General features: G+C 47.8%; 2 long non-coding RNA genes across 6 annotated transcripts in view; both read right to left on the bottom strand.

Moving 5' to 3' along the window:
* Positions 1 to 730: 730 nt before the first annotated feature.
* Positions 731 to 17893, bottom strand: LOC144616248 (uncharacterized). 2 transcript variants are annotated; one of them, XR_013555379.2, is made up of 6 exons: positions 13981 to 17893; positions 12506 to 12603; positions 9793 to 9924; positions 6960 to 7239; positions 6538 to 6754; positions 731 to 2597 (listed from the first exon to the last, which is right to left on the bottom strand). It is a non-coding gene; the product is annotated as an uncharacterized LOC144616248 (long non-coding RNA). The 2 variants fall into 2 exon arrangements; XR_013555378.2 differs by having other exon boundaries at positions 9793 to 12603.
* Position 17894: 1 nt separating this feature from the next.
* Positions 17895 to 26246, bottom strand: part of LOC144616234 (uncharacterized) — a 70029-nt gene continuing 61677 nt past the window's right edge. For all 4 annotated transcript variants that reach the window (XR_013555374.2, XR_013555375.2, XR_013555377.2 and 1 more), the window contains one exon: positions 17895 to 23456. This is a non-coding gene — a long non-coding RNA (uncharacterized LOC144616234). The remainder of the gene's footprint in view (positions 23457 to 26246) is intronic.

Raw genomic sequence — 26246 nt, 5'->3', positions numbered from 1 at the left:
GTACTTCTGGGGCTTTCCAACCCATGATAGTCCCTTCTTGTACTTCTTCCTTAATTATTTGTCAAGAGTCCCTCTGAAAGCAAGAGGACAGGTCTACTTTAGGAAATGGTTTTGAAATTGATAGGCTCCAGGAAGTCCCCTTGATTCAAAACCTGAAGAAAGTGAGTATTGCTGAACAACGAGCTCATCCTACCTCAAGGTAGAAAGAAAGACCTTAGGGGAAATGACATGGGACCAAGCAGTCCCTATTCAGCACTATTCTTAGCACACAGCAGGGGTTCAATTGACGGAATGAATGGTTTCTTGATTTCAGATAGCATTCAAAGCCTCACCTTCCCCCCCCCCCCCCCCCCCCCCCCCCCCCCCGCTTCTTGTTCAGAGAGTGACCACAGTGCACATTTACTAGACCACAACCTGGCTATCTTAGCTACATAGACAGAACAGCAAATGCCCAAAAGGGCTTGATTTATTATTGCACACATCCAATAATCCCTGGCCTACCACATCCCAGCCCTCCTAGCAACTGGAACCAAAGCTGGCTACTTCAGAACGCCCCATAATCTATTCAGTGTAGGCACCTACGATGTGTAAGAACAGTAATGAGAGCTTTGAGGCAGTGATGTAGGAATAAAATATAATTTCTGCCTTATAAGTTGGGAGGAAAAAATAAACACACAAATGCAGACTTAGTTACACCAGGAAATTTATGTTAAATTACAACTGAGTGATACAATCATTTTGTGCTACAGGTTTGCAAAACAGCAGATGATATCTGAGAGGTGATCAGAAGAGGTGAGCGAAGACTTTCTGGAGAAGCTGAGATTGCATGAGTCATGAGGCATGAGCACTATGGTCGGGGGAGCACTAGGACAGTGAGGAGACTGAGTGTCCATTGGCCACCTCACCAGGGGATCCTCAGAGAAGACATTGGGGAGAGCGTCGACTGATAACAATAGTTACCACATGTCAGGCATTGGACTGAGCTTGACATGAATAAGCTCAGGGAATCTTCTTAACAACTCTGAGACAGTGTGTTAGAAACTGCTGGGGTCTCCCCTTCTTCCTTCTTCACAGAACCTCGGTTTTGTTTCAGGCAACACTGTGTTCAGTTAAAATACTCAGGATCCCAGCTTCCTTTGCAGGTGTCATTGGTCATCCTGGCATAGTTGTGGCCAATGAGGCGTAAGATGGAGTCACTTAGTGGGACTCTCCAGAAAGCTCTTCAAAGGGAGACAAATGCAACATGCTCATGTCTTAGCCACCTTGTGGCCCTGGGTGCTTGGGTAGCAAGACAGAGGGAGCCTGGGTCCCTGATGAGTCCCATGAACAATGGCACCAATACAGGATTACCCACCCCTGAACTGCTTGTTAACGTGAGAAAAACACACTCTTCCTTGGTTAAGCCACTACCATTCGATCTCTGTTTTTGCAGCAGAACACTATCTTACACACAGGTAATATTAATACCCTGTAGACAGACTAAGAAACCAGGTTCAAAAGTGTCACTGCTTTGAAGTAGTAAATGTAACATTCAAATCCAGACCAATGCAGAACGAGGCTGGTTGACTCCAAAACTGCACTGAGAATGTATGAAACTCCAGAATCCCATTAAAAAACAAGGTAAAGAAAGGAAGCAATCTTTAGCAATTTCTTAGTTTCTCGTGTAGCCCTTATCGCAGTGTACCTTTTATCGGCTGCTGGGAAGTGTCTCTGTCTCCCAGTACATTGCTTTGAAATCTCCTGGAAGGCAGGACCAGGACATAATCATGCTGGTAGCAAGCCCTTCCCCCTGCCTCCCTCAATGCTTAGCTCCGGCTGAGTAAACACCCCCACCAAAATGTGGGTTGGGTTGAGTTTGTTGAAAAACACTCAGGATAATAACTGCTCATGAGAAAGTGCATCTTTTTGTGAACAGATGCATGTGGTTGTGCTGGTACGTACTTGAGGGAGTGTTTCACATTGTGTATTATATGTGTGTGCGTGCGCGTAACCCCGTGTCTGCATGTCTGAGAAAGGGAGCCAGGAATATTTCCTCATCAGTGTCACATCCATCCTCCACCCCCTTCCCGCTCCTACAGCCCTACAGTGACAGCACCAATGATTATATTAGTGATAACTAAACTTTTGTGCAGGACCTGAAAATTTAATTTCCTTGTGGGAAGACGTAGAGAACCAAGCTTATTCAGGGCGAAGAACTCATGAACTTTCTCAGAAAGGAAGAGACAATACCAGATACAGTCATTGGTCTTTAGATTTTCTTGAAAAATATAAAAGCACCAGCTCATTTTTGAACGGCCCCTTTGGACGCAGCTTCAGATCCTTTTTTCTCTATCCCCACCCCGCATCAGAGTGGAAAGGAAGAGATGAGTGGCCCTTGAGAAACAGCTAATTCATTCCAATTTATTCCATGAGTGTGAATTTCTTTTTTCCACTATTTAAGAAAGTGCAATTCCATCAATTTTTCTTTTCCTTCTCAAATTGCTTGGATGGTCAGGATCCTGGTGATATTTAATGAGTGTTCATCATGTAGCAGGCGCTGGAGTTAAGTGTTTGCATGCTTTAACTCTTTTAACCCTCCCATTTCGAGGATTATGAAACTGAAACACAGAGAAGGTAAGTAACTTGCCTAAGGTCACACAGCTAAGAAGTGACAGCCCTGGGATTCAAACCCCAAAAGTGCAGCTGTAAAGCCCAAGACGGTTTATGGCCTCATCACGGTACAGCCTGGTCAGTCTGGAATTCTCCTCTGGGTATCTGAGTGCATCAGTTCTTTGACTATGAACAACAATTATCTCTGAGACACTTAAGCAAAAAAACAAAAACAAAAACAAAAACAAAAAAAAGTGGAAAAATAAGAAGCAACATATCATTCAACATTGGGGGATTTGCAGCCAATTCCCATTCCCATGGACAGTCTGATCATCTCAGCCTCCATCACAGCTCACCCCTAGACCAGGGTTGAACAGGTGATCTAAGGTGACCATCCCTGGTCTGCTTCAGAAGAAATGGAGGAGAAGCTATCAGAACGGGATGGTGTGGGCACAGGGCGAGAGACAATGACAGATGCATATGCTGCCGTGCCTCTAAGGAAGGAACAAGTCTTGCTGAATTTAATGAATTTGGGGTCAAATTGTGACACAGACTTGGCAGCATGGGATTTTGAAGGTGTTCCACCCATATAATTCATCTGTTCACTCAGTTGTGCACCTGTTTATCCCCCCAACCCCCCGAACAGTCCCTTTCATGTGCAAGCAGGGTTCTGGGTGATTCACTGCTCCCCGTCATGTATGGCCCATGTGGTGACCCCAGACGTATATCCCCCCAGTCATTTTCCAAGCTCTATTGCACACCACAGCAAACCAGGCCCAGTGTCGAGCACTGGGAATAGAGCAATGAACAACTCAGACGCAGTCCTCACCACATACCTAATCTCCTGGTAACTGCAGTGAATTAGAAACAGCGGTGATCTGGGGAGCAAAGAGCAGGGACCTCTTTTAGGATGAGCTGCATATTTTCCATTCCACCCCACCCCCACGCTCCACCCTGCCACCAGATCCACTTTCCACCTATTTCCATCCTTCTTGGTGCCTGCAGTAGGCTAGCATGTAAGGACTGTTTTCACAGGATCTCTTCCCCTCTGGCTCCCAGTTAGATTCAGCCAATTGAGACACTGGCAGGAGATTGAGGGAGAGGAGAAAATGAGGTTGAGGTATTTATTTTCTCAGCTCCTCCCTGCTGGGTGACTATCGGTGGGCCGCCTCCCTCTATGTAAGGCAGATCCTGCCAGGTGCCCTTTCCTACAATCCCTGCAACTATGACCACTTCCTTCTGGCCTCAAGGACTGTGCCCTCCCCTGCCTATTCCAGTCCAGCAGGGGTAAGCCTTGCAGCTCTCGCTAGCTCCAGGAAGGCATCACCTTCCTTGGCTGGATTCCTTTAATTCTGCCCACACCTTCGGAAAAGTCCCCTCCGTTAGCTTGGAGTGAAGGTAACACTGTTTCCTATAGGGAGCTCAAGTAAAGTTTCCCAAGAAGGGACGCTGAGGCTGATCTAGACCATCTTAAGCAAGAATGTCAGACAATAATGCACGAGATGCCCAGCAGAGCATTACTCCCAAAAGGAACTACCAGCTTGGTCCTGCTAAAGTAATTCTAGCCTTAGCTTCACTGATACAGAATTTTAAATGGTACAAATTAAATTAACTGTAAGTTAAATTGGGGGGATTTACCAAAGAAATATCCTAACATGAATGTGATTAACCCCCTATACACGAGCATTTTGGGGTGCCTGTCCAACTTCCACAGCCACTTCTCTGAGGACAGGTTTGAACTGAAGAGTCTGCCCTTTGCAACAGCCGATCAGAGCACAGGCAGGCAGACACCTGGCCCAAACTAGGCCAGTTTGTAGTTCAGCCAGAAATGAGACAAGACGAAAATATCATTGCATCCTTGTGGGCACTGGAGAAACATGGGTTAGATGACAGCACATTGAGGGCGGTTGGGAGCCATCTGAACAACCAATATGCTAGAAGCCTGATTCATTATGCCAGTGAGTGTCCTCCCAGAACACAGCCTCTGTCTTCAGCTCTGTCCTATTCAGGTGGCAACTTATCAGAGTTGGGCCTTGGACCTAGCACATGGCACAAGCTCCCAGGCCATGCCTCCTGTCTTCCTACACAGGGACCAGTCAGAAGCCAGTCCGTGACTTGCTTTTCCCGCTGCAAGTAACAGCAAGGCACTCAAACTAACTAAAGAACAAAAGAGAGGGTATATTCAAGACGTATGGGGTGTGTCCAGGAACCCAAGGAGGAGGAGCTCACCTGGGTTCTTTCTCAGACTGGCTACAGCGCTGAGCATAAGCTAACAAGCTACGCAATTCTGTAGTCAGATTTTTAAATTCTCCAACTGCACCGATCATAGCTGGGAAGGAATGCAGCTTGATGCTGGTACAGGTGGAAGGAACACTTAGGATTTTGACTGTCGGCTCAGGATGAGTCAACAGTATGATGTGACTGCCAAAATAGCAGTGTAATCTTGGGCTGCATTAATAAAAGAGGAGGGAATGGTGCTTCCTTCAATTTAGGGCATCATGTATTCAAGGCACAGTGCACACAGAAGAGTGCCCAGGGAGAACTCAAATCATGCTCTGTGGGGAACAGTGGGATACCTGGGATATTGCTGTCTAGCTTTTGGGGGGATTGATGAGAATTACCAGGATGTGGGCTCACCAGTCTGGAGTCTGGAATTAGACCACCTAATCTAAAACCCCAATTCAGCCACTTCCTAGCCATTTCTTATACGCCAGGAGCATCCTAAACACTTCACATGACATATCTCATTTAATCCTCACCACAACCCTCTGAAGGAGTACCATTTTTATCCTTATTTGACAGATGAGAAAATTTAGGCACAGAGAGGCTAATTAGCTTGCCTAAGGTCACACAGCTAACAGGTTGAAGAGCTAGACTCTAACAGCAAGGAGAGTATACTTTCTTTGCTCTGCCCCTAACTGGCCATATGTCCTTGAATCTTGTCACCTCTCTTCACTATGTCTCATTTTGCCCAACTGGAATGTGGGGTGAAGAACCCCTGTCCTACACCAACTAGGAAGTATATGTTGTGGCTGAAGTGATATTGTTGACAGGAAAATATTAGAGAATGGTTAATATGAATATGCCAAAGGATGTATTGCCTTAGCTTATGGAGGCTTACAGAGAAGAACCCTCTCCCTGCACTGCCACATACAGGGATTTCATCCTGGCTGTCTTTCATTTGCATAGTATAAACCCTTGGATCTCAGATGATCCAATCAGCTTTTTTTTTTTTTTTTGAAAGAGAGAGAGAGAGCAAGTGGGGTGGGAGAAGCAGAGGGAGAGAGAGGGGCAGGGAGAGAGAGAGAGAGAGAGAGAGAGAGAGAGAGAGATCCTCAAGCAGATTCCACAACGCTAAGCATAGGGTCCGATGTGGGGCTCAATCCCACAACTTTGGGATCATGACCTGAGCCGACATCAAGAGTCAGACACTCAACCGACCGAGCCACCCAGGCGCTCCAATCCGATCAACTTTTATAGCCACTTATTAACTCCCAAACAGCCAATAGGAGTTGACACAGTTTGGAGCAAAATTTACCCCACCTCAGGACATTATCTTTCTGATGTATAGTGACAGTGCACTAATTCAGGCAGAAGTAATAACATCAAAAGCCATTTATTGGGCATTGTTCTCATTATCTAATCTGCATAAGAAACCACCCCCAAACATAGGGGCTTAAAAGAAAAACATTTATTTTGCTCACAAATCTGCAACGGGGCAGGGCTTGGTTGAGACAGTTCGTCTCTGCTCTACTCGGCATCAGCTGCACTGGGCTCAGAGGTGGGGTCCTTCACCTCATTCACTCTGGCTGGTGCCCAGGGAGAGAAGACTCACACAGCGGGAAGCTGGAAGAGCTGGGGCTCCCAGGTATCACTCTGTCTCTGTGAGGGTCTCCCTACTACATGCCCTCTCCAACACAATGGCAGCCGGTTAACCAGCCCACTTACCTGTTGACACAAGGCTCCCCGGGGCACATGACTCAAGATAGAGTGAGTGAAAGAGGCAGGCGGACACTTTCATGATCTAGTCTCAGAAGTCACATAGTATTACTTCCATTGTACTCTGTTGGCCAAGGCATTTACCACGATGCATCCTGGTCCAAAAGGAGGGACTCTAAACCTAACGGTCAGTGAAGCAGTGTCGCCATCACACGGGTAAAAGAGCCTGTGGGATGGTGTTGATATTGAGATGGACAGCTTTGGGCAATACATGTGCCACAGGCACTTGCTATGTTCTCAGTATGGAGATAAGTGCTTCATAACCATTATGTATTGCCATTATACTCACCCCCAAATCCTGTTCTAGTAGGCACTATTATTTCGTCTTATGGGAGATAGAAGACCGAGATACAGAAAGGTGAGCAAATTACCCCAGTCACACACCAGTGTGTGGAGGAGCTGGGGATGACCCCCAGGTGTTTTGACTATGAGGCCAGGGAAACACATGAGGTTCATGAAGGTCTCACTTCCACGAAGGAACACACTTGATGGCAGCCATGTGGCACAATGACTAGCTGTGGGAGGGCTTGACATCAGCCTGCTAGGGCTCCCTTCCAGGCCCCTCCGCTCACAAACTGCACAACCTAGCTTCTTCACCTCTCCAAGCTTCGCTGTCTTCACCAGCAAAACGGGAATCACCACAGTGCCCACCTGTGAGGACGAATCGAGACGACACAGGTCAAAGGCCCCACATGTTGTCTGGAATCTAGTGAGGACTCTATAAATGTCAGCTGTTATTATTTTAAAAGTGGCTCAGGAAAGACATCTTAAAAGGACAAATCTATTGCTATTAGCAAAAACATGTGTCACACATCCTCAAGCCCGGCAAACATATTTAGTTCATTGGCGTCATTATTCTTGTCTATCCCTGTGTAGACAGGACGCTGCAGTGTGCTGGCCGGGAAAGACACTCCACCCCCTCCCTCCCTCCCCTCTGATCAACAAGGCAGGTGGTGCAGCCTGTAAGAGTTACTAGCGTGTCCTTCCCGGGAGGGGTACCTGGGCTGACTCAGCTGGGAGGGTGTCCAGTGACTCATTAAGTGTCAAAAGCTGATTAAATGTCCTCAGGCCTCAGGAAGGGAGCTAACACCCAGGAGACCCTAGATTCTCTCCTCACCCCAGGCTCCCTCCCGGTAGCTCTCAGATAGGAGAACATGGGCAGGACGATGACCTGGGTCTCTGTATCAGCAGGGAGGTTAGTCATTCTACACACACACCTCTCCAGCTTTAATAAGAGGAGTTTCACCTCGCTTCTGCATATTCAAACTCATGGCTCAGCACCCCTCCCTCATCCGTTCCCATGGCTTCAATTACCATCCAGAGCTAATGAGTCCCAAATTCACATCTCCAAACCAGACTTTCAGATGTCTTTCCAGAGCTGGAAACCTGCCTCCGCTCAGATGTCCCACAGGCCCCTCAAACCAGCCTGCCCCCCACCTTGGACTTGTCTCCTTCCCCTCACCTGGACCAGGCTCTCCTCCAGGATGCTCGGTGACGATTTCCACGGCCCACCCAGGGGCCCAAACCAGAAATCCAGCTCACCCTGACACTCCCCTGCCCTGCCCCCACAGGTGGTCCATCACAAATCCTATCGTTTCTGCCTCCTGAGTCTCTCCTTCTTCTGCCAGATTCTCTTAGAGGGTCACCCAACCACTTGCAAACCCATCTCCATCCTTCTCCAACTCTTTCCCCTTGCTGCTGTAAGAATCTATAAAATGCAAACACGGGCACTGTCACCCTGCCTCAGTCTCTGCTGTGACTCCTCCTCGTCTTCAGATAAAGTCCTTAACACGGTTCCCAGGCCTTGTGTGATCTAGGCACTGCCCATGTGTTATGATCTGAATCGTGTCCCCCAAATTCACATGTTGAAGCCCCAACCTCCAGTACCTTAGAATGGGACTGTATTTGGACACAGAGCCTTTAAAGAGGTGATTAAGTCAAAATGGCATCGTTATAGTAGACTCGAATCCAATGTGACTAGTGTCCTTATAAGTTGCTTCCCAGGGCTCCTGGGTGGCTCAGTCGGTTGAGTGTCCAACTCTTGGTTTCGCCTTAGGTCATGACCTCACAGTTAGTGAGTTCGAGCCCCACATCACGCTCTGCACTGAAAGTGTGGAGCCTGCTTGGAATTCTCTTTCTCCCTCTCTCTCTGCCCCTCCTCCATTCTCTCTCTCAATAAATGAAAACTTAAAAAAAAAAAAAAAAAAAAAAAAGATGCCTCCCAGTGGATGCCTCCCAGTTTGGTCCTTTGTTACCCTAGCTGTCTAATGCACCATCGCTCACCTCTACCTCACCACCCCCCCACCCCATACAGCTGCAGCTGTACACATTCCTGCTCTCCACTCCGGGCTTGGCCCTGCTCTTTCTTAAGGATCTAATGGTCTTCCCAAGCCTCTTTATCCAGTCACCTCCTTCCAGTTCTGGCATTATTTCCTCCAGGAAGCCATCCCTGACCTCCATGTTTAAGTATCTCCCAAAACAACCCTCAAGTTCCTCCCTCATAGCCCCATATTACAACCACTGATTTATTTATCTGTGTGTGTCACTAGACTGTTAGCAGCATGGGCACAAAGACCACGACATCTAGGACAGCATCTGATCCCTAGAAGGTGCTCTATAAATCCTTTTCAATGACTGGCACTTCATGAGTGGATGAAAAGTCACAAAAAATTCAAAATAATTTAAAAATACAAAACTACTTTTAGCATTCAAAAAAGTTCATAAATATCTTAGTACAGATCCCAACACAGCTCCTTTTGGACTACCTAAGTTTCCAAGCAAAAGAGAGCCATTGTCTCATAAATCTGATTCTTGGGCCTCCAGATGGTCTGTAAAAGAAGGGGGTGTCTGTGGACCTTAAACTGAAGGTGCTGATGAAGATTTGGTTCAGCTCCTGAACCCACGTTTAACTTGTAACATGATGAGCTTATATCTCACTTCAGGTTTATGGCCTCATGATGGGGAAAGCCCATCCCAGAATTCCCGGCCATCTCCATAACGGCCAGCAAGATGGAGCACCTGGGTGGCTTGGTCGGTTAAGTGTCTGACTCTTGGTTTGGGCTCAGGTCATGATCTCGCGGTTTGTGAGATCGAGCCCTGCATCAGGCTCTGCACTGACAGCACAGAGCCTGTTTAGTATTCTCTCTCTGTCTTTCTGCTCCTCTCCTGCCCTCTCTTTCTCCCTATTAATAAATACATACATACCCTCTGTCTCTTCAGGGCAGCCTGTGGCAGCAGAACACACATCCATACTGGTCTTGACCACCCGGGTCAGTGCTGTTCCCTACCCACCAGTCAAGGGTGGGCCTGGGGTCCCCGGCTCTGCGTGAACTGGCCCTGTATGGAGCAGAGAATAATTTCACCCTTAAGTCCCTCCTTGGCTCTAAGAGTCCCCTGCCAGGTGTTGGACTTACCTGCATTTTACCCATATAGGGTGAATCTGGGTTTTCTGAATAATGACCTGCTTGTTTAGAAAAACAAAAACAAAAACAAAAACAACCTGATTCTAACTCCACCTGGAACTAGAATGAAGGTCCGTATGCAGACAGATTCAACTCCACCAGCCCTCCCCTCCTCCCTTCCCTGATTTGTTAAGTCACTGTCACCATCACCTAATTTACTATGTATTCATTGTATTTGCTCACCCCACCCCACCGCACCGCTATCAGCAATAGAATAAGGGCACTGTGAGGGCGAGCATTTTGTCTGTTTTCCTCCCTGCTGTTCCTCTCATGCCTTGAACACAGCCTGGCACAGAATAGAACACAGCTTGCTCAGGGTGTGTGTGTGCTGAGCAAAGAGATGAAAAACTGAATGAGGGAATGAATGTACACACTCCCTTCTGTCCTCCCCCCACTCTCACTGCCACCTTGGAAATCCCCCTAAATTCGCAGGGGGAATCCCCTCTGGTGCCCCTCATACCTTACCTTCCTCTAAATGAGATTTCAATATGTGCATTAAAATCATTCCCTGGTCCATCTGTGAATATTGCCCCAGTTCTACAAATGTCCCTCCAGGGCCAAGGTGGGTTCTGTTCACAGACGTGAAATGAGCCAGGATTCCATTGATCCTAAAACCCACATGAACAGATCCACCAGTGACCTGGTTTTCCTGCCCTCTCTGGGCAGAGCTCCCAGGGGACAAAAATGTGAGGCCAAGACCTTGACTGTGGAGGTACAGTGGACACTTGGGGTCCATCAGCACCTGCTGCCTCAGGACAGACTTGGGAGGTGGGGGCAGCAGAGAGGGCACTGGACCAGGAGTCAGGATCTGGCCTCTGGGCTAGCTGACCAACCTCAAGTCATGGCAAGCAGGTCAGATTTACTGAGCCCAAAGACCTGTCTTGGGCCATTGTGAGAAGCAAAAGAAGCATGGCGAGGGGGTGTGGGGGGGGGTGGTGGTGCAGCAAAGCCATGGTGAATGGCTCAGGCTGGGATTGAAACCCCCATCCACCACTCGATGCTACGTGACCTCCAGCAGGCTTCCAAACCAACTCCAGACCTCATTGTCATCTCAGGATCCAGCATGTGGTTAACAAGCCATTATTATGAAATGTAAAAGAATGCAAGAGAGTAACCTGATCCCAGGAAGGAGGGAGGAAAAATGTAGGTGCTCTGCAAATGTACAGCCTCACTGCAGTTATCTGAGAATCTGAAAATTGTCCTGTTCCCACTATTCTCTCCCTCCTGGCCCCCACAAATTTTGGGGGTGGGGGGAGGAGCACTGGTATGCTGCTTTGGGCATGGGTGGCTGCTGGGCCTAGAATCTTCCCAGAAGCTGCAAATACTAAAGCCTTCCCTTAGTTGCTGACTGATTTGAGACCCATATGTGATCTCCACCCTGAAAAGGCTCTGGAGTCAGACAGATGGTAGTTCAAATCCCAGCTCTACCGCTTAGCTGTGTGACCTCAGCCAAATTAATCACCCTCTCTGTACCTCATTTTCCTCCTCTGTAAAATGCAAATAATGATAGGTAGCACCTACCTCATACGGTGATGCATTACCGACAAGTCCGTGTCGCCAAAACAAACCCCATGCCTCTCTGCCATGGCTCCTGGTGGTTCCTTCCAGCCTCTAATGCTTTCTTCCCTCCTCATCTCTGCCTGTTGAGACCCGAACTAATCCAGAAGGCCATGTTCAAATGACTCCTCCACCATAATGTTTTCCCAGGTCTCTCTGTCATGTGCCCTTGCCTTCCTTTCAACCTTGCTGACACGCTTACATACACCCTTCTATGAAGTCGCCTTGGAATCACATGAATGAAGGACACGTTTTATTCCTGGCCTCCTTCTCAACAGATCCTCAGTTTCCTCACCCGTAAAAAGAACATGCTGAAACACCTAGCTTATAAGATTGTGGTAAGAATTAAAGGGGATAATGCGTACAAAACATGGGGCACAGAGCATATCACATCATATATGCCAGGAAATGTTACTATAATTGTAACGATTGTTAGCACTAAGTAGACGTGAGTCTGAAAGGCTGCCATTTGGAATTCATTCCTCTGGGTCTCTCTCCAGTTCAGTTTCTTCTCAACTGTGATCTTGGGTCAGTAGTGGTGGCCCCAGGGAGGAACAATTGGCTCTGAACTCTCCCTAAAGACTTAGCTATTCTTTTGACAACAGAACTTTTGGTGCCTGAGGCAAAAGGAGAGAAGAGAAGGGGCAGGGAGAAGCTGGAAGGAGCATCTTCCAAGTAAAAGGGGGCATAATAAGGAAGGTGGCCACCATGCGTTGAGGGCTCCGCATGCGACCCTTTTCCACAAGTTCTCTCTTTGGACCTCATGACAAACCTTCAGTGCCCCCCCCACCCTGCTATTTTCTAGTTGACAACTCTGACCTCAAAGCAGTAAAGTGATGGACCCAAGGTCACACAACCAGTGGCAACACAGCTCAGATACAAACCCAGGTCTCTCTTACCCCGAGGCTCATGGAGAGGAGAGAGGTCAGAAGAAAGAAGGGAGAGAACTTTTATCCATGGACAGCACACACCTCCATGATAGGGAAGAAAAAACAATCTGTAAAAATGTATGGTTTTATTTATGGAAAATTAATTCAGCATACAACTTCATCATAATACCATTTCTCGAAACATTAACTCCCATCAATGTTGTAAAAGTCTGGGAAGCTATAAAATGTCTTTTTTTTTTTTAACCTGCTATTATCTATAAACATCCTTGATGGCCAAGATGGCCAAGATTTCCCCTCCTCCCCTCTTAATCTGTTGATTTTCAATCTAGAAAGGTCAGGGATGGCCCCATGTGTTACTGTGGCTTGAGAAAGGTTCCCATCAGCCTATAAACTCAGGGTAAAGCAATGCTCACTTTAATTGCTCTGTGAATTAGAGCCTCCTTTTGATTTAAATACACAGCCACAAATGTATTATTTTCTCCAGTCCTAGAAACAACGGTGAAGCATTTCTTTTGTTTCTCTTGTCCGATATCGCCCTCTAGTGGTCGCAACTCTACTTGAAAATAGAGTGTAAACCCACCAAAGAGATGTGTGCCACTCAGACCCTTTCACAGCCTCCCCTATCTATCCATCCATCCAGTCAGCCATACCTCTGGCCATCATTGCTTGAGAGCCTACTGTGTGCCAAGCACAAGCAGCGAGGATTCTGGGATGCCCTAAGAGCTTACCAATTTGCTTACTAATGTGGAACTTGAGGGAGGGTCTAAGGAAAATGGCCTAGATCCTAGGCCTCGAGAACTGGGTTGGAATCCTAGCTCTTCCAACCCAAGTGATCCTTGGGATGGAGGTCAGTTCCCCGCCAGACTTGTTTCATCACCACAGAGCTGGTAACCAACTTGTCCATCTTCAAAATAGACAATAATAGATGCATCCTATCTTTATTTAATCTTACCTTTGTTTTTCACAACCAAATCACCCCACTACTCTTGGAGCACACCTAGTTTTTGTGACAGAGGAAAGGCAGGGGAGCTAGTGGGTAAGCTCAGATCATGGTTTCAGAAGCCCTGGGTTTGAATCCCTGTTCTGCCAGTTACCATGGACAAACTACACAGCCTCTCTCAGTCTATTCTTTCTTGTCTATAAAATGGGCACAATCAGAGAATCCAAGATAATTCAGGTTCTCGGACTTCGGTGTAAGCAAAATCCCCTGGGGATCTTGTTAACAGGACAGCCCCTTCTCAAACTTACTCGTCCAAATCTCTGAAAACGGTCCCAGGTATCTGATCAGTAACCAAGGTGGCCAGGTGATTTGGATGTCCAACAGCCTTTGACAGCAAGGGGGACACAGCAGCCCCCTGGCCCTCAAGCTTGGCCAGACATTAGAATCTTTGAAAATTCTGATTCCCACCCCACTAGATTCTGACAGAACTGGTCCCGGGGAGTCTGGCATTGGGATTTTCGAGAATTCCTGCGGTGATACTCACGTGCAGCCAGGGTTGACAACCGCTGCTGTAGACCAGTGCTTAATGCGCAGTAATACTTCCTAAAAGTTAAAAGAAGCCCTCCCAACACATCCACATCATGACTCAAACACCTTCACTCAACAATAATACATAATGAGCTTCTGTCGGGTGCCAGGCGTTGGCAACAGAATGGCCATCAAACCAAAACCAAAAGATAAGAATCTCTACCCTCAGAGAGCTCACGATAATGTAGCAGGGCCAATTTGCCCTTTTGTACTGGGTCCCCCCCCCCCAAATTATAAAGCCAGCCCCCAAAAGCAGGCACGGCATATCATGTAGTTCCTTGTGGGTCACAGTAAGAGTTTTCTCTTTGAGATGGAAAGTCATCACATGCCCTGCCATTATCTGTCTTAGAAAAAAAAAAAGAGATTTTGAGATGCCCTTGTACCTTCCAGAAAAGTGACTATCTCATGGTAAGATTTCAGTCAGAGACTGGGTGTGGGGCAGGTGCATATTTGGGGCAGTGAGACCTACCCTGACTTGCTGCATCCCATGTGTCTGTCTATTCCCCTCTGAGTAAGGCTGTCGGAGCAGGAGACAGATGACTGTAGCCTGCAGCTTCCCTCCTGCGCCCCCTCCACCCACTGGCCTGCAGCCTGCAGCCTCCTTCTCGGCTGACTCAGAGGGCCAGCTGTTTCCAGCTGTGCAGACACATGGGAATACTTATTCTTAATCAGGATTTGAGCCTTGCACCTGCTACCCTTGGCTGGGGCTGAGCCTACTTCAGAGGCCAGGGATACAGAGGATGCAGGGAAACCCTTTTTTATCACTGTAGCCACGCCAACCCCTAGCTGCTCATTAGCACCTATGAACGAGGCCAGGAAACCCTGTGAAATCTGGTTAAATCACTGAGAGTGTGGGAGGAGGGAGGATAGAGAGGCCTCTCCTGGTCCCCCAACTTAAAATAACTGCCTCCATCACTCTCTCTTCTCCCTGCATTATCTTTATTCATAGCACCCATCGCAAGCTGACACTTTACTCTGTGTTTGTTTACTTCTCGTAGTCGGCCTCCCCCACTGGAATGTAAATGCTCTATCTTCAGCACCAAGCAGTGCGTGACACCTAGAGAGATGTTTAATTAATATTATTTGTTGAATGAGTGAGTGAATGAATGAATGAATGAATGACACTGATCTCCGGGAGTTTCCAGGGGCTGCCTACTCCTCACATTTGCTGCTTTCCTGCCCAGCCCTGGAGGCTTCGGATTGCTCACCCCTCCTCTCCCTGCCTTGCTGGCTTAGCTCCCACTCCAGGGCTTGGGGGCTTCCATGCCGGCTCCTGGGGACTGAACTCATTCTGCACTGCAGAATTCGCCTGGACAGCCTCCCAGACCTGTCCGCAGAGTCACGGCCCTAAGAGGCCAAGGTCACTTGGGGGACACCCGGCATGTCTCCTGTGCAACCACATGGCAAGCCTAAGGGTGAGGGTTATTCTTTCCTTCCTTCATGTGGCTTCCAAGAATTCAGCCACCAGGGTGATTTTATTCAGGTCACCTTCCCCAGCTTTAGACACCAACACGCCCCCTTTTTTTGCTTAGCCTGGTAGACATAACCCCCCAGCCTTCATGATCTCTGATCCCCCTCCCCTCTATCCCCATCTTAAATTTCCTAACCAAGCTCATTCCTTTCCGTGTTTCTCTGTGGCCGCCATCCCCCAGCCCCGCAAACCTACTCAACCATCTCTGGCACGCAGCCTGTCCTGCTTGTTATTCATATTCTTGAGAATAATGGATAATAAATAAGACCTTGCTTGCAAAGAGCTTTCACACCACCAACCCAGAGCCTCACACGAACCCTATGAGGTAAATGGTGACTCGCAGAGCTTAAGTGACTTGTCGATGATCAGCAGCTAGTTAGTGGCCGAGCCAAGTCGGGAACCTATTTTAAGTGCCATTATTTATGTCTTATCAGGAGATTATCATTGTAGAAAGGAAACGAGTGGAAATGACAGTCCAGGTTTTAATGTATGGCTTTATTATATTTCAAGGGCAAGATTTATTCCCACTCCTTAGTATTGTAATTAAAGTAAATGGAATAAGATTTGGTTTTATATTTGCCTTTCAAACAACCTTTCAGAGACACCTGCATTGCTCTGCAAAAGGAAAGCCATCTGTTCACGTATTCACTGTGTTAAACAAGTACTCATTCACTCAGTCAACAATTCTGTATTTTATTTTCCCTGTGTGCTGGACCCTGGGCTTGACACAAGACAAGCACTGGTGAGCAGAGCAGGCCTGGCCTTGCCCTCATGCACTTTGAGTCCAGTGAAGTCAGGTATTACACCAAGGTTCATGCCAAGAATGGAGGGTCAGAAATAGGGTAAGGGCCATGAAGGAGGCACAGGAGCTCTGGCAACTTCTAGCAAAGAAATTGACTCGGCCCAGGAGCTCAGGGAGGGCTTCCCAAGGGAGTAACCATTGGCCTGGGGGGAGAAAGATGAGAATTTAACACAGGGAAGAGGGAAGAGAAGGAATTTGTGGAAGAGGGAACAGCATGAGCAATGCCCTGTTGCTGGAGAGAGAACAGCACTCTCAGGAAACTATGAGGAGTTGGAGAAGTGACCTGGTGTGAGACAAGGTGGGGGGCCTGGACTACTCAGGCCTTGTGGGTCCAGGAAGCAGTCTTGGTCTCTTCCCAGAGAGCACAACAAACTGCTCAAAGCAGAGATTGATATAATCAGATTAGGTCTAATTCTCTGCTGAGCATTTGGGGTGGCACAGGGAGAAGAATGTCTGAAACTGCAAAGAACTTTCCATCACCTTCTTTAGCATTAATGAAGCCCCGTTCAAAATTAGGACATTGATTTTCTCAGAAATATAGGTACCACTCTGAAGCTGACAATATTAATAAAGCCAATAATTATAATAATTATAATAATTATAATAATAAGTACCTACTAGGCATTTGATGTTTTGTATATATGATTTCATGTAACCCATGCTTCACCATAATTTATAAGACAGGCATTATCTTTGCCCATCTACAGATGAAGAAAGTGAAGTTCAGAGGGGGTTAGCAACTTACCCAAGGTCACACAGCTACTGGCAGATCCAGGGTCCAAACTTAGAAGACTGTCTAAATACATGGTGGCTCTGTCATCTCTACGCTCCATAATCTTGGGATCCTTACCCAGAAATTCAAGGGCAGCCACCATGATAGGTCTAAAGAGTTTGTCATCACTAGGGTATCAGGGTCAATAAAGGGCTACGCTTTGCCAAAGCCAATGGCCAAATCTCTCCTTATCTTATTTGACCTTCAGCAGCAATAACCTGATGATCACCTCTCCTTCTTGAAACATGTTCTTCTTTTTTCAGTTTTAATTTTTTGAGACAGAGAGAAAGAGAGAGTATGCACACGTGTGTGTGCACAGGGTAAGGACAGAGGACAAGGGAGAGAGAGAGAATCCTAAGCAGGCTCCACACCCATCACAGAATCCAGCTGAATCTCAGGACCAACTGGGAGACCATGACCTAAGCCGAAATCAAGGGTTGTACACTTAACCAATTGAAACACCCAAGCACCCCAAAACATGTTTTTCTTTAACCCTCACCTGGGTGTCCTCCTACCCACTGCTTTTTCCTGCTCAGTCTCCTCTGCTAGCTACCCCCCCCCCCCCCACACACACACAGCTCACCCTTTAATTGCTAGACTCTCTAAAGCTCCGCCCTTGGCCATTTTCTTATTTATAGTCCTTTACTTGACGATCTCATCGAGCCCAGGACTTTAAACTGCATCTATACACTGAAGACAACCAAATGTACACCCCTTCTCCCTACCTCTCCCCTGATGGTGTTTCCATTCAGTTGTTGCATTGACCCTCCAGGTTAGTTTTCGATCTTCGAAACTAGGTCCCATGAGCCTAGTTGAGGGCTGCCCTGCCCTTGAGGTCCCCATCTTAGCAAATGACACTTCCTTGCACTTTGTTGCTCAGATCAAAAATCTAGGTCTTGTCTTTTGATTAATATCTTTCTCACGTTTCACATCCAACCGTCAACACGGCTTCAATATACACCTTGAATCCAAGCATCCCGTACCACTTCTCCAACACCACCTTAGTCTGAGCTATCATTTTTTCCCACCTGGATTATTGTGTCTACCTCCTCACTGGCCCTGCTGCTTCTGCCTTCGCTCCCCCACAGCAGTCAGGGTGCAGGTGTTTAATTTGCACACATGGAGTCTGACCTGGATTCAAATGTCAGCTCAGCCCTGGGGCAGGACACTTAAACTCAGTTTCCCATCTTTCAACCAAGGCTTAGGTCATAGCATTGTTTGAGTAGTCAGTGAGATGCTTAGCCTGGTTCCTGGTTCATATTGAGTGCTCAATAAATGGGAGTTCTTGTTAAAGGCTCCTAGGATTTCCTCGAAGTTGGCCCCCAAAGTTGATGCTGATGCTGCTCAGTAAACCGGCTAACTCCTAATTCATCATGTGCCAGCTTCTTGGGGCTTCCCCAGGTTGTGATGGGCACCGGGCACCTCTCCAGGCTCCACCACTTGGTGTGTGTTAACTATCAGGGATGTACACCAAGGCCTACGGGCAGAGTTTCAAAATGCAAAGTGACATGGGGTTTGGACAGCAGTTTTCTTCACTCCCAGTGAAACCACTCCCCGAAACACCTATCCTCTAAGACCCAGAGGGAAGCCCTGACATTTGCATCCTCCAACTCTGAGGCAAGATTTTGTTGTCACATCCTGGAAGAACCAAAGTCTTGGCCAAGAGAGGAGGTGGGTGTGGTGGGAAAAGAGCCATTGTGGGTGATGTTTGTGTCCTCCTATGGGATTTCCAAACTATGAAGACAAAAATTCTCATCCTTTTGAAAGCACCGGACCCAAACCTCACAGGCTGGGGCACTCTTGCCCTCTGGGGCTCATCTTTACCTTCTCTCATCTTGTCTCCCTCCTTCCTGGAAGGCGGGACTCAGGCTGCAGGGTTTGAGGGCCAGCTCTGCTGCTCACTGGCCCGGGACAACCGTGAAATCTCCTTGAACCTCAGCTTCTCTACGTACAAAATGGAAAATAAAAGTAGGAGCTGTGGCCATTGCAAAAATAAGAACCATTGTATCTGAAAACAGAGAGGCAGCATAGGATGGCAGTAAAGAGGATGGTCTCTAGGGTTGGAGTCCAGCTCTTCTGTGCACTGGCTGGCCCTCGCACAAGTTGCCTAATCTCTGTTTCATTTGTAAGATGGGGATGACAACTGTTCCTCCCCCAATGGCATGCTGGGGAATCAAAGGCATTAACACACGTAAAGAGCCTTGAACAGTCTACAATTAGAAAGTGCCCACACTTGCTATTATTTCCACCCACTTCCTATGGCCTTCCCGGGACTGACTGTGCATGGAGCCTGGGTCCCAAGGGAAGGAGGTCCCAAGGTCAGATGGACGACAACCCCCTTACACGCTCCCTTACAAGGAGGACTCACTGCAATTTTCTTGTTTCCCAGAAAGCTTTGCAATTGGCAGTGAACTAACCCCCCAAAAAGAGGCTCATGGGACCTCCATGGGACAAGTCTTCCCACAGAGCTGTATGGGAATATCCATAGGCAGGCACTGTCTGTATCATCTACTCCTAACCCTCACCATAAGCATGCAAAGTGAACTGGTTCCAAACAGTGCCTGACCTCCCATCTCCGATGCATTCTCCACACGACAACCAGAATAGGCTTGCTAACATGCAGTGTTCAGCAATGCCTTGACCTACCCCTGCTCCACAACCTGCCATGGCTCCCGAGGACCCCAGGAGAGAGTCCAAGCCCCTTACCTGGTCTTGAGGTTCTCACACAATCTGCCTCCAGCCTGTCTCTGCTGTTCTCTTTCCATACAACGTGCCTTCCCCCTCCTCCTCCCCTCCACACACCATTGCCACCCTGCAGTACTTAATAACCCCAAAGGGAAATTTCATACCTTTGTGCTTTTCCTCACTTGGTTTGCTCAGTCTGGGATGCCTTCTCACCTTTGGCAAGTGCCTACTGATGTCTCAGGACCCAGTTTAAATGCCAGGTCTTCTGGGAAGCCTGTCCTGACTTAGTAAGTTAACACCTTACTTGCACTTCATACAAACCTTTGTCAAAGCCACTGGCGTGCTGGTAAATACTTAACAACAGCTCTCTGGGGAGGCAGGGTGGGAGGGGAGCCATGATTTGTAGTGCTTGCCAACTTCCATGGTGTAAATGCTCTCTCTCACCTGTTTTTGAATTTCAAGCTACCGTGATTTAATACTCAGCTTGCGAATCTCCTAAAAATTTAACAACTGGCCCTGGTGAGCAAGTACAAGCTCCGGCACATCACATTACGTGACTTTTTTTCCATGCTCCTTAGTGGATTCCTCATTCCCTTCAGATAATGTCCAAACTCATGGACATTAACGGAGCTCATGGCCCTGAGAAAATCAGGGCTGGTTGGGCTGAGGACATGAAAGCAAACCAGCAAGCATAGAGACCCTGAGGCAGGAGTGGGCTTGCGGTGTTTAAGGCCAACGTAGCTAGAGCAGAATGGTGAGGATTTGGCTTTTACTCCGAGCCCACGAGAAGCCACTGGAGGGTCTGAGCAGAGCAGGGACACAATCTGATGTGTTTTAAGAGGATCACTGTTGGCAGCACCAATCAGGAGCCAGATGGCCACCCCAGCCCTGCCACTGACTAGATAGGTGACTTCAGTTAAGTACTGTCTTCCTGGGGCTGTTGTAAGGATCCAGGTGAGTTGAAATCTGTAAAGCACTCAGACTTGTGCCTGGCACCTAGGGAGCACCATTTAAGTATTTGCTTAAAAAAATAAAAACGATCTACAAACAAGCTAATCCCACCAAAGGATCATGCTGTGGAGTCAAGGATGGAAACAGGGAGACCAGGTAGGAGTTGAGATGCAGATAGGAGATGCTGGCGACTTTGACCAGGGTCAGCAGAGGGGTGGAGCAGGTGAAGGCGGGACAACCCGCCAACAGTATTTCACAGCTGTTTGAGAGAGAACGGAGTCAACGATGATGCCAAGTTTTTTGGCTTCAGCAAAGGGAAAGCTGAGTTGCATTCATGGAGATGGGCTGGTCATCATGGGAAGAGCAGGTGTCAGGTAGAGTGTGGATGGACAAGGACATGAACACGCCCCTCTTGAAGTCATGACCGCATTTTACATGCGTTTTCCAGGACTGTTCCACGTGGCCCCACCACAACCTTTCAAGAGGGGTATTACTATCGCCCTTAGAGATAAGGAAACCGAGGTTCAGAGAGGTAGAGTAACCTCACCAAGGCCACATAGGGAGTAAGAAGGAGCAGGCTCAGGACCTGAACCGGGCAGTAGTGCTAGCTCATGTGCTAAGCATTTTCTCTTTGAAGACCATGGGAACCATACCTGCCAGATGCATGCACACCACCAGGTGACATTACAAATGAATGGGTGTTAATCCATGCAGGAGTCAGGACTGCGGTATGAGTTTAGAGGACAGGGGGTCAAGACTTTGAGCTACGCCTTGACAGGAAACAATAGCAACATAAGTGGTTTCTTAATGACCTCATTTCACTGAAGAGGAGGCTGAGCCTTAGACAGAAAGAATGAGCTCTCCAACAATACGGCTAGAGGTGATGTTCTGAACTGAAGGGCACGGTGCCTGATCCCAGCACCTGGGTTCATGACCTGCAGGCCCACCACCTGACCTGAAGGGACAATGGACTAACACAAACACATGGAAGATCAGCACACATTCTTCAGCGGCACTGGAACAAGTGGTTTGGGGCCTCTCTGCGAGTTTCTGCTCTCCAGGAATCGGTAGAAGCCAAGGTCCCAAAGGACAAGAAGGGATGGCTTTTCAGAAGGCATGGGTGGGGGCTATCCCCTGCCCCAGATGCTCACTCACCTGCTGGCTCATGGCCACGTCACAGGTACAGAAGGTGGGGGAGCCAGCCCACAAACAGCCCAGCCATCTGGTGAAGAAGATACATGACAAGATATGGCTGGATGTACTGGCAGAATGAGGCTAGATGCCCAGAAAATGTGGTAATACACCACACAGATGATAGGTTCCCCAGAACCCAGGAGAGCCAGGACGTCTGCTGTCTAGGGCTGCTCTGGGGCCCCAGCACAAAGGGGACCTGGTGAAGGGTCACTCTGTGGGGGAGGGGGAATCCCAGTCCCATTTTCCCTATGCTCTGTGGGAGTGGTTGAGAACACAAGTGTCATTATCAAACAGACCTGGTTACAAATCCAGCCCTGTAATCCCAGGGGTGTGACTTAGTCTATCTGAGCTTTAATTTCCCCCATCTATCAAATGGAGCTGATGGCGAGATGGATGTCATAGGGTCGTTAGAATTAAATGGCTCACTCCGTACGAAGTGTTGAGAATGATGCCAGGCACAGAATTTGCATCCAGTCAGTGATAGCTGCCATTGTGGCTGGAAATACCCTGACCCTTTTTATTTTCCAAATTCCACCACATATCCAGCCTCTCCATTTCTTGGCATGAAGCAGCCTCCGTTTTCTGTTTAAGCCTCAGAATAACTGAGGGATTTCCCGGAGAGACAAAGCAAGGTACAAGTGAGGTCTGACCTTGTGTTCACAGGGAACAGATGAGCAGGCAAAGGTGCGTGGGATTTGGTCATTTATTCAATTATCCAACAACTCTATTGAGGGACCATTGTGTACTGGCCCTGTTCTGTCTCCTGGGACCCACAGTGAACAATACAGAGACGGCCCCTGCCTTCAAGGACTTCACATTCTAGAGCAACGCCATCCAACAGAAATAGCATGTGAACGCCCACATGACTTTAGTTTTCTGGTGGCCACTTTTTTTTCTTAAAGGTACAATAAACCTTAATGATATAGTTTATATCCAAAACACAGTCACTTCAACATGCAGTCAATATTAAAAATTATTAATGGTATATTTTGCATTCTTTTTGTATTAGGTCTTCTAAACCTGGTGTGTATTCTACACATATAGCACATGAGCTCAGACCAGCCACATTTCAGAGCAGTTCTTGAGTTAAGTGTGGGAGAGTGCCAACTGGATTGGATTAGAAAGACGGTGAGGGCTGTGGGGTTGGGGGAACCAAAGTGTTCAGCTCTGCACCCCGCCCCCTAGCACAGAGGGGGCACTGTGTCAGCCTTGGGTGAATGAATGCAGGGTGAACGAAAAGACCATACGCTTGGGGGTGCCAGGGTTTCAATGCCATTGACTGTGACATTAAGCGAGTTGCTTAAGTGCTCTGTGCCTCAAGTCCTTCTTTGGAAAATGGGCATATACAGGTTGTTCCTCACGGGGTTTTGTGAGGATTAAATGGGAGGATAGAGGAAGAGCACTCAGAGCACCGCTCACCACGTAGAATGTTCTCAGTAACTGTCCGCTCTGGCCAGCCTCCACACCGTGGGCCTCACCCTGCTTCATTCTTCAGGTTTGAGCCACAGTTATCTGCGCATCATGCCTCTGTTCAGCTCGACCTTACATCTCGGGCTTCTGTAAAAAGCACCATGAACAGGTGGCTTAAAGCAACAGAAATGTATGCACTTGCATCATTCTTCTGGAGGCTGCAAGTCCAAGATCAAGCAGTCTTCAGGACTGTGCTCTCTCTCTTAATGTTTATTAATTTTGAGAGAGAGAGAGACAGACAGAATGTGAATGGGGAAGGGCAGAGAGAGAGGGAAACACAGAATCCGAAACAGGCTCTAGGCCCTGAGCTGTCAGCACAGAGCCTGACGTGGGGCTCAAACTCACAAACCATGAGATCATGACCTGAGCAGAAGTCGGATGCTCACTGACTGAGCCACCGAGGCACCCCAGGACTGCGCTCTCTCTAGAGCCTGGAGGGGAGAATCTGTTCTGTGCCTTTTTCTCTGCCTCTGGTGTTGTCAGCACTCCTGGTGCTCTTTGGCTCCTGGATGCCTCCCTGCTTCGTCACACGGCATCTCCCTGCCTGTCTAGGTCGGCACCTGCCATCCTTCTCTCGGTATGTGGCTGTCTCTACGCCTCTCCTTTTCTTCTAAGGACGACAGTCATATTGGGTTAAGGGCCACCCTTCTCCATTTTGACCTCCTCTTCATTTATATCTTGATGACATCTGCAAAGACCTTATTTCCCAATAGGGTCACATTCACAGGTAACAGGGATTAGGATTTCAACACGTCTTTTGGGGGCACACAATGCAACCCATCACACAGGGTTATCGTGAGGATTAGACAATCCAGTGTGTGTAAACGCCCTGCTAGCTCCCCCGTGCTCCCCCCTCTAGGCTACCTCAGATCTCCTCTGTCAGCACCCGGGCCACAGAGTTTGCCCCTACAGCTGCCACCAGTGACCTCTTGCACCTCTCAACACTCCCAGACTTGGACTCAGATAAATTGCCAGCCACAGGGCATGCGACTTGAACTGGAAATGCATGAGAGTTAACTCTCCCTGGGGTGAGCTTGAGCCACTGGGGGATCAGAAATGGGAGAGAACCAGAAAATACATTTCCTCTCCATCCCCTGACCCCCGACAGGACACCGCATCGACCACCTTCCATGCAGCCTCTCTGAGGCTGTCTAGTGAGAGGCAGCAATCATCCAGGCTTGCTACAGAGCTGTGGCCCATGCAATAATGCACTCCATCATATTACTCTCCACTCTGCACACTCACTACCCTTTCCTTCATGCCTGCTTTCCCTAGGGTTACACTCTTCCCTAGTATCAGCATATAATCCCTCAGATTTGCTCTTCTACACAACTCGGACTAAGATATTCAAGAGATGGCAGTTTCATTTGCCTGTCCAGACTCAACCCAACTGATGTTACCAGACTCAGCCCAACTGATGTTACCTTTCCCAAAAAGCTCTGATATGTCCTGCTTCTTACCCTGGTTCCTTCATGCTTTGATAGCACCCTAAACACTTACATCTGTGATAACACTTACAATATATTACAGTTACTTGCATCCTTGCCTGTCTCCCCCACCAGACTGTGACTTTTTCCATGGACCACACTCTACTCATTATTGTGTCCCCAGCACCCACCACTCAGATATTTGATAACTGAAGTTTTGTGACTGAAGTAATTAGCATCTGCTGACATGATGCTATGGGGTTGGGGGGAGTCTATAAAATCTCTCCCACTAGCTTTCTCCCCTTGCCCCTGGGAAAATGACTCTTCTACCTTCTTACTGATGCTGGGAATGCCTTTTCCAAGGGTCAATCATCACAGCAAGATAAGATGTAAAACACAAATATCTCTGTTAGAGGAAACATAAGTCCTTATATTCTCACTAAAATGTAAATGACTGATATGGTGGTTCTTTTCTGACAGAGGCAGGAAAGTCATCAGGGGACACAGGGGCATTTTATCCCACATAGAGTCAGTATTATGCATATAGAAAAGAGCTTTGGGGCAATCAAAGGGGTGAAGAGTACCCCCGCCTCAAGTTAGCTCTGCCATTGGTCTGCTATGGTGCCCAAAACTCCTGCTCCCGCATGGATCAAATCTACCATGCAGTAAAGGAAATTTTCTCAGAAGCCAGAAGACCCAATTCTTTCACTGGCATTTCTGCTTGCTAGCTGTGTGATCTTGGGCAAAGCCCTTACCCTTTCAGTTCTTTTAAATATAAAATGAAGAAGAAGAAGAAGAAGAAGAAGAAGAAGAAGAAGAAGAAGAAGAAAAAGAAGAAGAAGAAGAAGAAGAAGAAGAAGAAGAAGAAGAAGAAGAGGAAGAAGAAGGAGAAGAAGAAGGAGAAGGGGGAGGAGAAGGAGGAGGAGAAAGAGAAAAAGAGGAGGAGGAGGCAGAAGGAGAAGAAGGAGGAGAAAGAGGGGAAGGAGGAGAAGCAGGAGGAGGAGAAGGAGGACAGGAAGAAGAAGAAGGGGGAGGAAGAGGAGAAGAGGAAGGAGGAGGAAGGATGGTGATGATGGTGATGATACATTCTCCAGCTTCTTTACATGGCCTTTGGAAAAATCAAATAAGAAATGCATGTGAACCTGCTTTCCAATGTGGGAAGCAATTTACATATGTGAAGAATGTACTATTTTTACATTTGTAATACAAACCGTCTTGACAGAAGGACCTTTTTCACAGAAATCTGGACCTCTCAGGGGGCAAGTCAACAAGCAAGCTCTCTCTGTGTGACTCCCAGCCACCCATACTCATAGGTGTCATTCTGCCTTTAGGGCTTGGGTGCCAGGAGCCCATCTGCCTCTCAGGCTAAGGGGAGCTATTGTCCTCCCAGGAGAGCTCTTGCCCACAATCTTGTCCCTACCCACCCCCCCACTCCCCCCCACCCCCGCCA

Source organism: Panthera onca, chromosome A1 (assembly GCF_046562875.1).
Source record: "Panthera onca isolate mPanOnc1 chromosome A1, mPanOnc1 haplotype 2, whole genome shotgun sequence".
NCBI classification, from domain to species: Eukaryota; Metazoa; Chordata; class Mammalia; order Carnivora; family Felidae; genus Panthera; species Panthera onca.
Note: the sequence above shows the minus strand (reverse complement) of the source record. Positions and strands in the feature narration are given on the sequence as shown.